Source organism: Aquarana catesbeiana, linkage group LG04 (genome assembly GCF_042186555.1).
Source record: "Aquarana catesbeiana isolate 2022-GZ linkage group LG04, ASM4218655v1, whole genome shotgun sequence".
NCBI classification, from domain to species: Eukaryota; Metazoa; Chordata; class Amphibia; order Anura; family Ranidae; genus Aquarana; species Aquarana catesbeiana.
In genome coordinates, this window is record NC_133327.1 from 675341401 (window position 1) to 675357432 (window position 16032).

The 16032-nt window shown below is 42.0% G+C and overlaps 1 protein-coding gene across 5 annotated transcripts in view; it reads left to right on the top strand.

Annotated features, from left to right (window-relative positions):
• PLCB4 (phospholipase C beta 4) overlaps nt 1-16032 on the top strand; it is a 535803-nt gene that overhangs the window by 118438 nt on the left and 401333 nt on the right. For all 5 annotated transcript variants that reach the window (XM_073628632.1, XM_073628629.1, XM_073628631.1 and 2 more), the window contains exon 2: nt 5805-5862. The gene's annotated coding sequence lies outside the window, so the exon portion shown is untranslated. The remainder of the gene's footprint in view (nt 1-5804; nt 5863-16032) is intronic.

Here is a 16032-nt window from a genome sequence, read left to right on the forward strand (position 1 = left end):
GAGTATTGGAGGAGGGTCTGTGTTAGTGATGTAGGATGGAGTAATGGAGGAGGGTCTGTGTTAGTGTTGTACGATTGAGTAATGGAGGAGGGTCTATGTTGGTGATGTAGGATGGAGTAATGGAGGTGGGTCTGTGTTAGTGATGTAGGATGGAGTAATGGAGGAGGGTCTGTGTTAGTGATGTAGGATGGAGTAATGGAGGAAGGTCAGTGTTGGTGATGTAGGATGGAGTAATGGAGGAGGGTCTCTGTTAGTGATGTAGGATGTAGTAATGGAGGAAGGTCAGTGTTGGTGATGTAGGATGGAGTAATGGAGGAGGGTCTCTGTTAGTGATGTAGGATGGAGTAATGGAGGAGGGTTTCTGTTAGTGATGTAGGATGGAGTAATGGAGGAGGGTCTGTGTTGGTGATGTAGGATGGAGTAATGGAGGAGAGTCTGTGTAAGTGATGTAGGATGGAGTAATGTAGGAGGGTCTCTGTTAGTAATGTAGGATAGAGTAATGGAGGAGGGTCTGTGTTGGTGGTGTAGGATGGAGTAATGTAGGAGGGTCTCTGTTAGTGATGTAGGATGGAGTAATGTGGGAGGGTCTGTGTTGGTGATGTAGGATGGAGTAATGCAGTGCTGAGGATACAGTGAAATGGCACATCGGTAAGGGGTGTCTTAAATTTATTATAAGGGGTGGAACGATATGTACAGTGCTGGAGTGCTGATTTAGATGATGAAAAAGCATAGTGTACAGGGATGGAGGGTGGTTTGGGTTATGGTGACTAATTTTAGTTATTCTGAGTTAATATAGCATGGAATAGTGGAGTGATAGAGAATGGTTAGAGTTTATGATATGGGATGGAGCAGTGCAGTGATGGTGAATAGTCAAAGTTTATAGTAAAAGATGGGATAGTACGTTATCTGGAGGTAAACTCCTCCCTTTCTCCCGAATTGTCACAACCCACGATGTGCTTGGTTAGTATATATACAGCTCCGACACTTCCTTAGACAATACTCCTCTTTGGCACTTCTCACTAGAAAAACCACGGGTTTCGAGTCATTGCTGTCCCAATCCTCCAGGCCTGACCATCTACTCTCTCAGATGTACCAAATCCTACTACAGGAATCCTATCCACACCCGCCCTTATTTATGTCTAAATGGGAACAGGAACTGTGAAAGCAGCAGCAGATGATCTTGAGGGATCAAAAATATTGGCATTATCCTACAAACTTTCAGCATCTTCAGTTGCCCAAGAATGCAACTACCTCATACTCATGAGATGGTATCGCTGTCCCTTAACTCTTCATAAATTCGACCCCACCATCCCTGATGTCTGTTGGTGCTGTTTACAGGCTCCTGGCACCATGCTAAATATCTGGGGCACTTGCCTATGCATTATCTCGTTTTGGGACAAAATCCTACATCTATTTACTGACTTAGTGGGTTAGACATAGTCTAACCTACCCCAGATTTCTGTGCTGTCTACGTTGCCGGGCTCCTGCAAACAGATCAAGAAAAGTCTGATTAGACACTTTTTATCTGCAGCTCATTCTGTTATTGTCAGGTGCTGATAAAAAGAATATAGTGCAGCGCAATAAAATTAAACTAAGAAGTCCATAAAATCATCCAGTGATGGTAAAACAGTCCTGTGCATGAACAAACAGAGAGAGCCTCCTAAGGTGGAATAACAGACAAGGACAGTAAAGCGGTGATTGCAGCCCATCCACCACAAATACTCCAGCCTCACAGACTCAACCTGTAACAGGTCACACAGCTTTTGACCCACACCTGGGGTACCGATCGCATAAGGTCCAGCCGATGGTCTCCCCACACATAGGAACAAAGAAGGGGACAATCTAGGGCTCTCCGTTTTTAAAAAATGTTTGCATGATAAAAGAAAATCTACTTACAAATGAAGCACCCCAGCCGAGTGCAAGCAAACGAGCGTGTAGAAAATTATACTGGTTTCTAACAAGGAAGATGGCCGTGGGTGACGCCAGACTTGACTCCTCCCCCCCGTACGCGTTACGTCCGTGGGCGGGACTTCTTCAGCGTGGGGTCCGACCACTAGATTGTCCCCTTCTTTTTGTTCCTATGTGTGGGGAGACCATCGGCTGGACCTTATGCGATCGGTACCCCAGGTGTGGTTCAAAAGCTGTGTGACCTGTTACAGGTCGAGTCTGTGAGGTGAGAGGCTGGAGTATCTGTGGTGGATGGGCTGCAGTCACCGCTTTACTGTCCTTGTCCGTTATTGCACCTTAGGAGGCTCTCTCTGTTTGTTCATACACAGGACTGTTTTACCATCACTGGATGATTTTATGGACTTCTTAGTTTAATTTGGTTGCGCTGCACTATATTCTTTTTATTATCTGTTGAGGCGTTCTGAATTATCCTTGAGTGTCAGCTAGCATTTCTTTGGTTTTTAAAAAAAGTTTAGTTTATCTGCGCAGAATATTTGTTGTTTACATATTGTCAGGTGCTGCCATCAAAATGACCCGTCCTACCTTGGCCTCTTGGACTTGTGAAATGAATCAAATTGAATATGTATAAAGTATGATAGCTCTGGATGAGGATAAATGAGACTCCCACAGTCTCAAGTGGACAGTCTGGAATCATTTCCGGTATTCCTCAAGTTTTCATACTTTTACATCCTCTAAGGTTTGACCTTGTGTGTCCCTCTGGGATTCTCTCAGGAAGTGGGTTGCCTTCTTCTTGGTCCTGTCAATGCCTGAGGTTCTCCACCCCCTCCACTACCCATGTCCCTCTCCTGCCCCCCCCCCCCTTTATTTTTTACTTCTTCCCTCTCTCCTACATTCTACTTCTATATGTTCTCCCCCTCATGATGTTGCTAAGTAGGGCCCGTGAGGTGCTCTTTCTTTTTGCTACCTTGCTGCTCCCTAGCAGCACTTACTATGTTTTTTCAGGGAGGTGTTAAGTGTTTTCTTATTTTCTGTGTCTTTGAATAGCATGTGTTAATGCTTCTAGTCTATGTTCTGATACCTTTGAGACGAGGACCTTCTTCCTATCTTACATTGATACTCATATTCTTTAGGCTATTGTTTGTACTGCTGTTATGTATTGCCTAAATGTGTGGAAACAGATTCTAAGTGCTCTGTTTGCCTTGTCCGCACCCTTTGAGTACACTTCGTATTTTGTCTAAGTGGACTGTTATATTTGCAAAAAATCTAATAAAACAGATTAAACATAATATGTTAAAAAAAAAGGGATAGCAAAGTGATGGAGGACAGTTTGAGTTTTATGATATAGGATGGAATAGTGGAATGATGGGATATAGTTTGAGTTTATCATAAAATATGGAGTAGTGCAGTGATGGTGAATTGTTTGATTTTATATTAAAGGATGGGATAGTAAAGTGATAATAGACGGTCTAAGTTTATAAAGTAGTGGAGGGTAGTGCAGTGATGGAGGATGGTTTGAGTTTATAATGAAGGATGGAGACGTGCGGTGATGGAGGATGGTTTGAGTTTATAATGAAGGATGGAGACGTGCGGTGATGGAGGATGGTTTGAGTTTATAATGAAGGATGGAGACGTGCGGTGATGGAGGATGGTTTGAGTTTATAATGAAGGATGGAGACGTGCGGTGATGGAGGATGGTTTGAGTTTATAATGAAGGATGGAGACGTGCGGTGATGGAGGATGGTTTGAGTTTATAATGAAGGATGGAGACGTGCGGTGATGGAGGATGGTTTGAGTTTATAATGAAGGATGGAGTAGTGTGGTGATGGAGGATGATTTGAATTCTATAATGAAGGATGGAGTAGTGCAGTGATGGAGGATGGTGATGGAGGATGGTTTGCGTTTACAATGAAGCATGGAGTAGTACAGTGACGTTGAATGGTCTGAGTCTATAATGAAGGATGGAGTAGTGCAGTGATGGAGGATGGTTTGCATTTACAATGAAGGATGGAGTAGTGTGGTGATGGAGGATGGTTTGAGTTTATAATGAAGGGTGGAGTAGTACAGTGATGGAGGATGGTTCAAGTCTATAATGAAGGATGGAGTAGTACAGTGACATTGAATGGTTTGAGTCTATAATGAAGGACGGAATAGTGCGGTGATGGAGGATGGTTTGAGTTTATAATGAAGGATGGAGTAGTGCGGTGATGGAGAATGGTTCAAGTCTATAATGAAGGATGGAGTAGTGCAGTGATGGAGGATGATTTGAGTCTATAATGAAGGATGGAGTAGTGCGGTGATGGAGGATGATTTGAATTCTATAATGAAGGATGGAGTAGTGCAGTGATGGAGGATGGTGATGGAGGATGGTTTGCGTTTACAATGAAGCATGGAGTAGTACAGTGACGTTGAATGGTCTGAGTCTATAATGAAGGATGGAGTAGTGCAGTGATGGAGGATGGTTTGCATTTACAATGAAGGATGGACTAGTGTGGTGGTGGAGGATGGTTTGAGTTTATAATGAAGGGTGGAGTAGTACAGTGATGGAGGATGGTTCAAATCTATAATGAAGGATGGAGTAGTACAGTGACATTGAATGGTTTGAGTCTATAATGAAGGATGGAATAGTGCGGTGATGGAGGATGGTTTGAGTTTATAATGAAGGATGGAGTAGTGCGGTAATGGAAGATGGTTTGCGTTTACAATGAAGGATGGAGTAGTGCAGTGATGGAGGATGGTTTGAGTTTATAATGAAGGATGGAGTAGTGCGGTGATGGAGGATGGTTCAAGTCTATAATGAAGGATGGAGTAGTGCAGTGATGGAGGATGATTTGAGTTTATAATGAAGGATGGAGTAGTGCGGTGATGGAGGATGGTTCAAGTCTATAATGAAGGATGGAGTAGTGCAGTGATGGAGGATGATTTGAGTCTATAATGAAGGATGGAGTAGTGCGGTGATGGAGGATGATTTGAGTCTATAATGAAGGAAGGAGTAGTGCAGTGATGGAGGATGGTTTGAGTTTATAATGAAGGCTTGAGTAGTGCAGTGATGGAGGATGGTTTGCGTTTATAATGAAGCATGGAGTAGTACAGTGACGTTGAATGGTTCAAGTCTATAATGAAGGATGGAGTAGTACAGTGACGTTGAATGGTTCATGTCTTAATGAAGGATGGAGTAGTACAGTGACGTTGAATGGTTCATGTCTTAATGAAGGATGGAGTAGTGCAGTAATGGAGGATGGTTTGAGATTATGATGAAGGAGGGAGTTGTATTGTGAACATGTTTTTCACTCAGCATTTGTAAAGGCAAATGAGCGAATGTCATCTTTAAGGATGGAGATAATACCCTTGTTTATGAAGATAAGAGGTCTCATAAAGAAAAAATCTACTTCAGTGGTGGTCAATTTTCTTGATATTGGGGGCCTTAAGTACAGCCCCTGACATCAACCCAGTGAGTATTTGGTGTCAGGGACATCAGACATACAACAGGTAAAGGCTATGGGAAAGACACTGTAGATGGTCAGAGACTATGGGCATACTACAAAAGTTGGTCAGAAACTTCAGACATGTTACAGGACATGGTCAGAGACTACGAAGATGCTACAAAAGAATGTCATAAACTGCAGACATGCTATAGGAGTCTAGGGGCTCAGAGGGCCTCTCAAAAAATGCTTATGGAACGCAGGTTGGGCACCAGAGGTCTACCTGAAAAGTCAGTCTATCCGCAGCTTGTTTGCTTCCTCTATCCCCATTGAGCAGTTTGTAATCCACTACCTTTCCAAGTAAATTGTACAGAAAATAAAGGAGAGATGTTGCTAGTGAATCTTTCTTTTTTTTGTTTTTTGATGGTATATCATTATTGTCATATTACTTAACACAATGTGTCCTTTTAATTTCAGGAAAGAATGGATTTCCTACCATGAGCTTTACAGAAAATCAGTGATCTGCATATTCAAGGTTAGTGGTTGGCATCTTTGACAAGGTGTTTTGCCTATTCTGCCGGCTTAAAGTTAACCTTCCTGTTCTTACCTTTCCCACACTTAACTACCCCGACCCCCAGCTTTGGGGTCCTGAAATTCCTGGGCATATTGTATTTTGAAATTCAGTATTTGCAAATGTTCAAATTAAGCTGTAATAGTTTGGGGTCAGTTGTATACTTTTTGTTTGAAGTATACTTATAAATGGATTTTTTTTCACATTGTACAGTATATAAAATGTTTGTGAACTTTTTATATAGGGTGTGCCTGATTAATTCTTCTCCTGTGTGTATAACTTTCAACTTAGGCTGTTGACCTTTGCAGTCAATAGGGCTTTCTTTTTACAACGAGGGAGCTAAGAGCAGCCTGCATAACATGTTAAAAAGAGCCAAGAGTTCCACCTGCCGGCTGCATATAAGAATGCAAAATATTTATCTGACTACAGCAGAAAAAAAAAATGATTCTGAAGTGCTGCCCATAATAAAAAAAAAGTTAAAATACTGAGTTGTGGAAGGCCTGGAAATTCTGTGTTTTTCTTTGGGCTTTGGTTCTTTAATGGGGTATTATGCAAGGCCAGTAAATGTAAAAACAGACGCTTTAGGGTTCCTACTATGTAGATTGAGGTTTACTCAGGACTAGGGATGGGCGAGCGGTTTGGCCCAAACATAAGTTTGGGTCGAACTTTGGTTGTTCGGATGTTCTGCAAACACTGATGCAGTGTTCGGGGCAAATTCTGAAGCCGCCGGAACACCGTTAAAGTCTATGGGACACGAACATGAATAATCAAACCATCACTTTGAAGTCCAGCTCCTCCTTTCCAAAAAACATTAATCTAGGAAATAAAATAGACAGCATTGTATTTGTTCCTTAATAGTTGTCATGACCCCCCAAAAGTATTTTCTGTGTCCCCTCAAAGTGTTAAAATACTCTTCTTCTTCTTTCTTCATTCTACTTCTCCCTTCTTCCTCTTTTTTCTCCCTTTCTTCTTTCTTCTACCTTCTTTCTTTCATCTCCCTTCTTCTTTCTTCTTCCTTCTTCTCCCTTCTTCTTCTTTCTTTATTTTCCCTTCTTTCTTCTTCTTCTACTTTCTTCTTCTTTCTTTATTTTTTCTTCTTCTTCTTCTTCTTCTTTTTCTTCTTCTTCTTCTTCTTCCTTCTTCTACCTTCTTCTTTCTTCTACCTTCTTCTTTCTTCTACCTTCTTCTTCTTTCTTTATTCTTCCTTCTTCTTTCTTCTCCCTTCTTCTTTCTTCTACCTTCTTCTTTCTTCTACCTTCTTCTACCTTCTACCTTCTTCTTTCTTCTACCTTCTTCTTCTTTCTTTATTCTTCCTTCTTCTTCTTTCTTTATTCTTCCTTCTTCTTTCTGCCTTCTTCTTCTTTCTTCTCTCTTCTTTATTCTCCCTTCTTCTTTCTTCTAACTTCTTTCTTTCTTCTTCTTTTTCCTTCTTCTTTCTTCCTTCTTCTTCTTCTTCCTTCTACCTTCTTTCTACTCCTTCTTACTTCTACTTTCTTTCTACTTTCTTCTTCTTTCTTATTTTTTCTCCCTTCTTCTTCTTCTTTCTTCTTCTTACTTTCTTTCTTCTCCCTTCTTCTTTCTTCTTCTTTTTCCCAGTCCATTGATTCCCTCGTCTGTGGTTTTTGGGTGGCTCCATTGCTTTCCAGGGTGCTATGGAGCCACCCTTGGGTGCATGCTTCCTGGAGAGAGAGAATACCATGATGTTACCTGTGCCAACTTGCACAAGCAGCCAAGGAAGAATGACAGTGTGTACATGCACAGTGGCCCTTGCAATTATGGGAAATGTAGTCCTGAGTAGTGAGATGAGGGACAATACTATGCTGGGATCAGTGAGCAATCCTGAACAGAAATGCGGGTGACGCAGCGCACAGGAACACAGAGGCTGCGGTGGGTGACATAATAATTTGAAAGTGTTGCTAAACTTTTTTCTAAAGCAAACTTTTATTGGCTTCTGTTTGACTGCTCCATAAACACCCCAGTATACCTCACATTCCCTAATAAACTATTTATTAAAATTCTTACATCAGCAGTCAGCAGTTGCAGTTTACAAGTTTCAATTCTGTTGGCCTCTGCTCTGTCAGTGTTGTTTCCCTGAACTTCCGGTCTTCACAGGAAAGTGTTAACAGTGGGTAGCGCAGTCTGGAGTCAGTCTTTCAACTTGGAGAAGGGAGTGGGGCAGGAGGAGCCAGGAGCGAGGGAGTGCCTTGCCATCCTTGGTTACAACACAACTTTTATTCCTGCATGCAAGGATGGTTCATAGGATGCTGCAAGAGAAAGCTGAAGCGGGAAACCTGGGCTAGCAGTCATGGCACCAGCTTATACTGTAGCATGGGCAAGGATTAAAAGATAAAGAAGTCACACACTCAGTAAGTGATTAAAGCAACTGCTGAAAGTATTTAAAACTTAAAGTTTATTATCGCTTTAAGGGGTGGACTTACTAAAGGCAAATAGACTGTGCAATTGCTCCAGAGCTTGGTAAATGAGGTAAAGCTTCACTTTGTAAAGAATACTCAATCACGTGCAAGAAAAATAAAAAAAAACAGCATTTTTGCTTGCACATGATTGGATGTTGGAAATCAACAGCACTTTCCCTCATTTACTAAGCTCTGGAGCAACTACACTTGCAATGTGCTCAGTCTGTTTGCCCTTAGTTAATCCCAAGGCCATGTTCGTATATGTGCGGCCGTGGTTTCCAGCACGGGGTCCGGTGCGTTTCTGTTCACCGGTTCGGGTGCGATTCAGGTCCAAATTTTTGCCTGAATTTGCACATGAAATGTACCCACAAATGCACAGGACCCTTTTGAAATTCGCACCGGGGACGCCCCAGACATGAGTGTGACCCGGCTCCATTGAGAGACGGTCACACTCGCATGTCATGCAAATTGGTTGCGGTGAAAACCACATCCAATTCGCACATATGTGAACCTGGCCTAAGTGTTTGGATACAGTTTAATTACATTTTCTAGGAATGTATTTAATAAGTAATAGCCAGCTGAATACCAACCACCAGGGTGTCTCACCAACCATAAGAAAGACACTTGTCTTCTGTGTCCCGGATTCACCATTTTCCTCTTCCACTCTCATACCTCACAACTTTTTGAGATGGGAATGAGGGACACCTATCAGCAAAAGTATGCAGGCATAGGACACACCCCCTTGCCACGCCCCCTTAAAGGAGAATTGTACAAAAAAAAAGATTGGTTAAACCCGCAAGTGCTTTTTTACCACTACTATTCCTTTATATTGGCTTTTGGAATTTACAAATGCAGCAATTTAGAAATCAGATGAAAGGTTTAGTGCTGGAAAAACACTTTTTGATAGATAAAAAGTGCATTTTATATACATCTATATAGATCAGACCAAAATGAGGGACAAATGAGGAGGAATGAGGGACAGAGGGACATTGCTCCAAATTAGGGACAGTCCCTCGAAATCAGGGACAGTTGGGAGCTATGCACTCCGGTCTATCTAACCATAGTTAGCTTTCAAGAAGAGCTCATTAAGTGTAATTTGCCCTGCGGTACATCATTAGCCAGGATCTCAGGTTCTCATAAATCTATGACATTCAGAGAAGTTTATCTTGCAAAGAAATAAGTGTGTACACAGCAGATAACCTGATCCTTTCTGGCTTTCTAAAATTAGCAGGTTGCAAATGTGCAAACTCGACATACAGGTTTTGCTGGTAAAATGTGCGATCTAGGAATCTTCTGAAGTGCACGGAGAGTTATGTTTTTCAACAAGTAGAACAGGTTTCTCAGAGTGGTTCGGCATGGCCTAAGATCGTGTCCTTGGCCCACACCATAAGGTATTAATTTGCTGCCTTCAGGGTCCATTCTGGGGTCTCTCGTTCTTCGGTCACGTTTATCTTATCCAGATGAGTTAAAGTTGAACTTCAACATCATCAGTTCAGTGTTTCTAGGCTGTGAAATTTTCTTGAGGGCAAGGCAACTTTGCTTTTTTCTGTGCTTCTTCTGTTCTTGACTGTGAATGGCCACTGGGCAACTTCCAGGCTGCATGGAGTCCAGTATCATCCAGCCCCTTGTTTTGCACCCTGGTTATCAGGGATACACGTCAAAGCTGGCTTCCACAAGTGGGAATTGCACACAGCTGCCTGCCAACTTATACAGCCCTACTTCCACTCCCTTTGAATTATACGCAGCCTGCTGACTCCTCCCACTGGCAACCGCAAGTGACAGATCCTAGTAGACCCCATGATGACATCCTATGGTCTAACAAAACCTTTCTCAACCTTTTAAACACAGAGGAACCCTTGAAATAACTTTCCAGGAAACTGAACTACTCTGGTAGTAAACAAGGCCCACAATGCTGAAACGCGTTTACATCTGCTGTCGGATACTGTGTTTTTTATGGAGAACCAATAAGTTCTGAAGATATTAAAGAGCAAGCAAGGAGATTCAAACTATCTCTTTCTGGTCTCAAGGAACCCCTGCTAAAAAAAATTACTATATCTAACTCATGATACATTAGTATGAATGTCAAAGGAAAGAACGCTCCTTACACTTGTGGTCATTGGGAAGAATTACCCCCTTACAGATAGCTAAACGATCAATGGTGTCAGTGGGAACTTATCTGAGAGGCAGAAATTGGTCATTGCTCAAGGAACCACTAGCATCCTCTGGAGGAACCCTAGAGTTTCATGGAACCCTGGCTGAGAAACCCTGCTCTAACATGCAAAATCATCTGAAATGATGCAAAGCATTTTCACAAGTGAGGGTTCTAGAAGACCCCATGATGACATCACATGGACTAAAAAGTGAAATATCTTCAAAATGGAGCAAAGCATTTTAAAAATTCTTATCACTTTGCTATCTGAGGCTTTACAAAGTAAGGTTTGGTAAAATTTACATGATTTGCCCAGAGGTCAAGTTTCATTATAAGCACACCAGTGAAACATTAGTGGAGGTTTTCTATTCATTCATTATTTTTTGATTGGTTGCATACAATAGACTTGTGTCTTATTTTTCAACCTGATGTTATTATGTGATGACAACATTATACGTTAGTTTACTTCTGTAGCATTCATTTACTGCATGATATATGGCTTAACCTGTCTAACCATTAGGATACATGCTCACTGCCGTATGAAAATACAGCAACTAGTATGCAGGATCTTGCTGGCAGAAGTGCTTTGTATGCTGTACATGGCTAACATTTGAGCAATGTCTGCATGCATACAGCGTTATGCCCCGTACACACGGTCAGATTTTCCGATGGAAAATGTCGGATCGGAGCGTGTTGTCGGAAATTCCGACCGTGTGTGGGCTCCATCGGACATTTTCCATCGGATTTTCCGACACACAAAGTTGGAGAGCAGGAGATAAAATTTTCCGACAACAAAATCCGTTGTCGGAAATTCCGATCGTGTGTACACAAATCCGACGGACAAAGTGCCACGCATGCTCAGAATAAATAAAGAGATGAAAGCTATTGGCCACTGCCCCGTTTATAGTCCCGACGTACGTGTTTTACGTCACCGCGTTCAGAACGATCGGATTTTCCGACAACTGTATGTGACCGTGTGTATGCAAGACAAGTTTGAGCCAACATCCGTTGGAAAAAATCCTAGGATTTTGTTGTCGGAATGTCCGAACAAAGTCCGACCGTGTGTACGGGGCATGACAGTGTAAATGCTAGAACATAGGTGGTTTCTGCCACTAAGCTTCCTTCTGTTGCCAGGATGCAGAAAGCTTCTGCTGCCGAGTGTCCTTCTGTAGCTAGGGTGCAGGAAGCTTCTTCCACCGAGTGCCTCTCTACTGCTAAGATGCAGATGACCTCTGCCACCTAGCATCCTTCTGTTGCTAGGATGCAGGCAGCTTCTGCTGCCAAGCGGTCTTCTACTGCCAGAAAACAGGCAGCTTTTGCCACCAAATGTCTTTCTATTGCTAAGAAGTAGGCAGTTTTTGCCACCAAGTGGCCTTCTATTGCTAGGAAGCAGGCATCTTTTGCTTGCAAACATCTTTATGTTGCTAAGAAGTAGGCAGCTTCTTCCACCAAGTGTCCTTCTATCGGCAGGAAGCAGGCAGCTTTTGCTGAAAAATGTCTTTCTATTGCCAAGAAGAAGGAAGCTTCTGCCACCAAGTGGCCTCCTATTGCTAGGAAATAGGCAGTTTTTGCCGCCAAATTTCTTTATGTTGCTAAGAGGTAGCCAGCTTCTGCCACCAAGTGTCCTTCTGTTGGTAGGAAGCAGGCAGCTTCTGCCGCTGAGCATCCTTCTATTGCTAGGAAGCAGGCAGCTTCTGCCGCTGAGTGCCCTTCTATCGCTAGGAAGCAGGCAGCTTCTGCCATTGGGCATCCTTCTGTTGCTAGGAAGCAAGCAGCTCCTGCCGCCAAGCATCCTTTCGTTTGTGCAGGCGGATCCAATAGAGTGGCTTAATCACAATTGTTTCCCTTTTTGCAGCATAAAATACGTTCCATACGTAGGACCTCAGATGCAGATTTCTCTTTAGGGATTTGAATGCAGCATACGTTTACTTATCTCTATGCAGGTGTGTGCATGGACCCATAGAAAACTATGCAGTGGCTTTCAGATCCGTAAAAAAAAAAAAACAAAACATTGAGAGTGCTGTGCAGACACTTGGAGAGTTAAAAACATTCTCTATTAGTAATAATTCCAAACAACACTGCTTATGAAACTACTTTCTATTCCCATTAGTTTTTACTTTATGTAATTTTTTATTGCAGGTTATTTGCCTGTGCCTGTAGAGAACATACATTTATGATTGCAAAGAAGCTTTATTTCCCCTGCAGTGTACCGATACGAGACAAACAAATAAATATACAGCATAGCTGGATAGCCTAGCGACACACGGCACTTCTGATTTGACTGAAAGCAAAATAGTAAAGTGTTTACTTGGCAAAACCAATTTGCTTTGCAAAAATTCAGGGAAGAAATGTATCCATCAGAGGTCGGGTGTGCATTAAATGTACATGTGCGTTCACTTTGTCCTCAATGAATGTCATAGCAGAGGGCACCATCTCTGTGGAGACCTTAGGTGTCCATACACTGTTCACATTGCTTGTGGTTAATGTATACGTACATGGCACTTACTATACATGTACCATGAATTTTTACAAAGAATGTAATCATGGTGAAGACAACCATCACACTGAACACTAGCTTATCTATATGTAGTGCCAGCAGGTTTATCTCTCACAACCCTGGTAGTTATTCTCTACATGCAATACGAAGTCGACATTCAGACAAATAACATTCACCAGTCATTAGTTGGAAAGTCATCAACCTTACCTCAGGTGTGATAGGAAGTGGCCCTTTGGATGCCATCTAGCTTATTCCATCTAGGTTATTACCGGCAAAGTTACCGGTAACTAGCTTGGATATTTTTTTCGAAGAAGACTATCATAGAGGACATTCAGACAAATACATTTCACCAGTCACTGGTCGGAAAGTCATCAACTTTACTAGCTATTAGTTAACTAGCTGTGAAAGCTGAAGTTTATTTGAAGAAGATCATCATAGAGGAAATGACAAAATGTAGAAATATATTTCACCAGTAACTATCAGGAAAGTCATAAACCTCATCTTAGGTGTAAAAGGAAGTGACCCTGCGGATCCCACTTAGGCTGTTTGTAACCTGTCAAAGTTAGCTGGAATGGTCAGTGTTTATTTGAAGAAGGCCATCATAAAAGACATGACTCCATTCAGGCAAATATATTTCACTCTTCACTCGCCAGAAAGTTATCACCCTTACCTCAGGTGTAAAAGGAAATGGCCCCTTGGATCCCATCTACGTTATTTGTCACCTGGCAAAGTTAACTAGCTTAGATGTTTTTTCGAAGAAGACCATCATAGAGGACATGATACCATTTAGGCAAATATATTTCACCAGTCACTGGTCAGAAATTCATCATCTTTACTAGCTACTAGTTAACTAACTGGGAAAGCTTGAAGTTTATTCAAAGAAGACCATCACAGAGGACATGACACTATTCAGACAAATATATTTCACCAGTCACCAGCCTGAGAGTCATAAACCTCTTAGGTGTAAAAGAAAGTGACCCTTTGGATCCCATCTAGGATGTTTGTTACCTGTCAAAATTGGTGGGATAGTTGATGTTTATTCGAAGAAGATCATCATAAAGGACATGACACCATTCAAGCAAATATATTTCACCTGTCACCAGCCACTGGTTGGAAAATTATCACCCTCACCTCAGGAGTAACCGGAAGTAGCCCTTTGGATCCTATCTAGTAGATAATCATGGAGGCCATGTCAACATTCAGCTAAATGTATTTCACCAGTCATTGGTTGGAAAGTCATTACGCTCACCTCAGGTAGAAAAGAAACTGGCTCTCTGGATCCCATCTGGGTTATTTATCATCCTAAAAAGTTAACTAGCTGGGATAGTTGATGTTTGCTAAATAGACCATCAAATAAGACATAATACTAGAAGTTTTGTACATTTGGTCAGAGATGGAAAAGTAATTCTTTTTAGAATTGACAAACTAGTAAGTCCATTATAGTAGTATTCAAATTGTTAATGTTTATTTGAAGAAGACCATCAGAAAGGGAATGACACTATTCAGACTAATGTATTTCACCAGTCACTGGTCGGAAAGTCATCAACCTTACCACAGGTGTAAAAGGAAGTGACCCTTTGGGTCCCATTTAGGTTATTTGTCACCTGGCAATGTTAACTAGCTAGGAAAGTTAAAGTTTATTCGAAGAAGACCATCATAGAGGACATGACAAAATCTAGATATATATATATTTCACTAGTCACTAGCCAGAGAGTCATAAACTTCATCTTAGGTGTAAAAGGAAGTGACCCTTTGGATCACATCTAGGCTGTTTTTTACTTGTCAAAGTTAGCTGGGATAGTTGGTGTTTATTCAAAGAAGACTATCATAGAGGACATGACATCATTCAGGAAAATATATTTCACCAATCATTAGTTGGAAAGTCATCAGCTTCACCTCAGGTGTAAAAGAAAGTGGCTCTTTGGATTCCATCTAGATTGTTAGCTCAGAAAGTTAACTATCTGGGATAGTTGATGTTTTTTTGATGAAGACCATCATAGACGACATGACAACATTCAGACAAATACATGTCAACAGTCACTAAACGCGAGCACTTTAAGTGCGTATTTTATGTAGGATCTCCTGCTAACTCTTCCAGCAAAAACCTGCATTCCGTGTTGAAAATACACATAATGCCCATGTAAATGAGCCCTAAAACTAAGAATGCAAAATTAAAAAGGTGATAATTCCCGTAAAAATGTTTTATAACAATATGCTGAAATATCTCTTTTAGGTCTAGTTTACATTAGGGTTAGCCCTCTGAAGAGCAGATTGTGTTTGACAGGCGGTGAGGAGGCATTATGTCGCCTCTTCACCGCCTGTTTATTTTAACCCCTAAAAACTCCCACCACAGCACTGCAGTGGCGAGGTGGTTGTGGCATGACCCCATTCAGTTGATTGTGTAGTGTTCAGCTGGCAGTACCCTGACAAGGGTGTGAGCAAGGTGGAGCTTGGTGTGGTGGGCAGTGGACACACAGAGTCTAAGTTAGGCAATAATGATATATTGGTGAAAGTTACAACACAACTCAGCTAGGCCCAGTGGATAGGCACACCCATCCGAAGCCACTTACAAACTGTAACAGCGGTCTGTAGAGCTGAGGATGCCGACAGCATCTGCAATGAGGAGCAGAATGCGGCCTAGCCATCTACACCCAAAAAGGGGAGCCTTCCTGAAGTGAGGTAGATGTGGTCCCTACACTGTCCATACTCCTCTGGAACCTTTCCCTATCTCTAGGCACTGTCACTGCCAAATGGAGAACCTGTCCCTACACTAACCACTTGCATGAAGCATGGCAAACATGAGGGCTGGAGTCTTAAATAGACTACCTGACCCAAGATGGCTTCTGAAGTCACGTGGGGTGCCAGCATCCAATTGGACAGCTGTCTCCTTGTGTGAAGGAAGGTCTCCCTATGGCTGCTTGTCTGTACAATCCCTATGATCAATGATTAGTGGCAACCTCAGCCTTGGCCACGCCCCCAATCTCCTTGTAAACCGCAGGAGGTCATAGAGCAGTGATGGCGAACTTTGGCACCCCAGATGTTTTGGAACTACGTTTCCCATAATGCTCATGCAC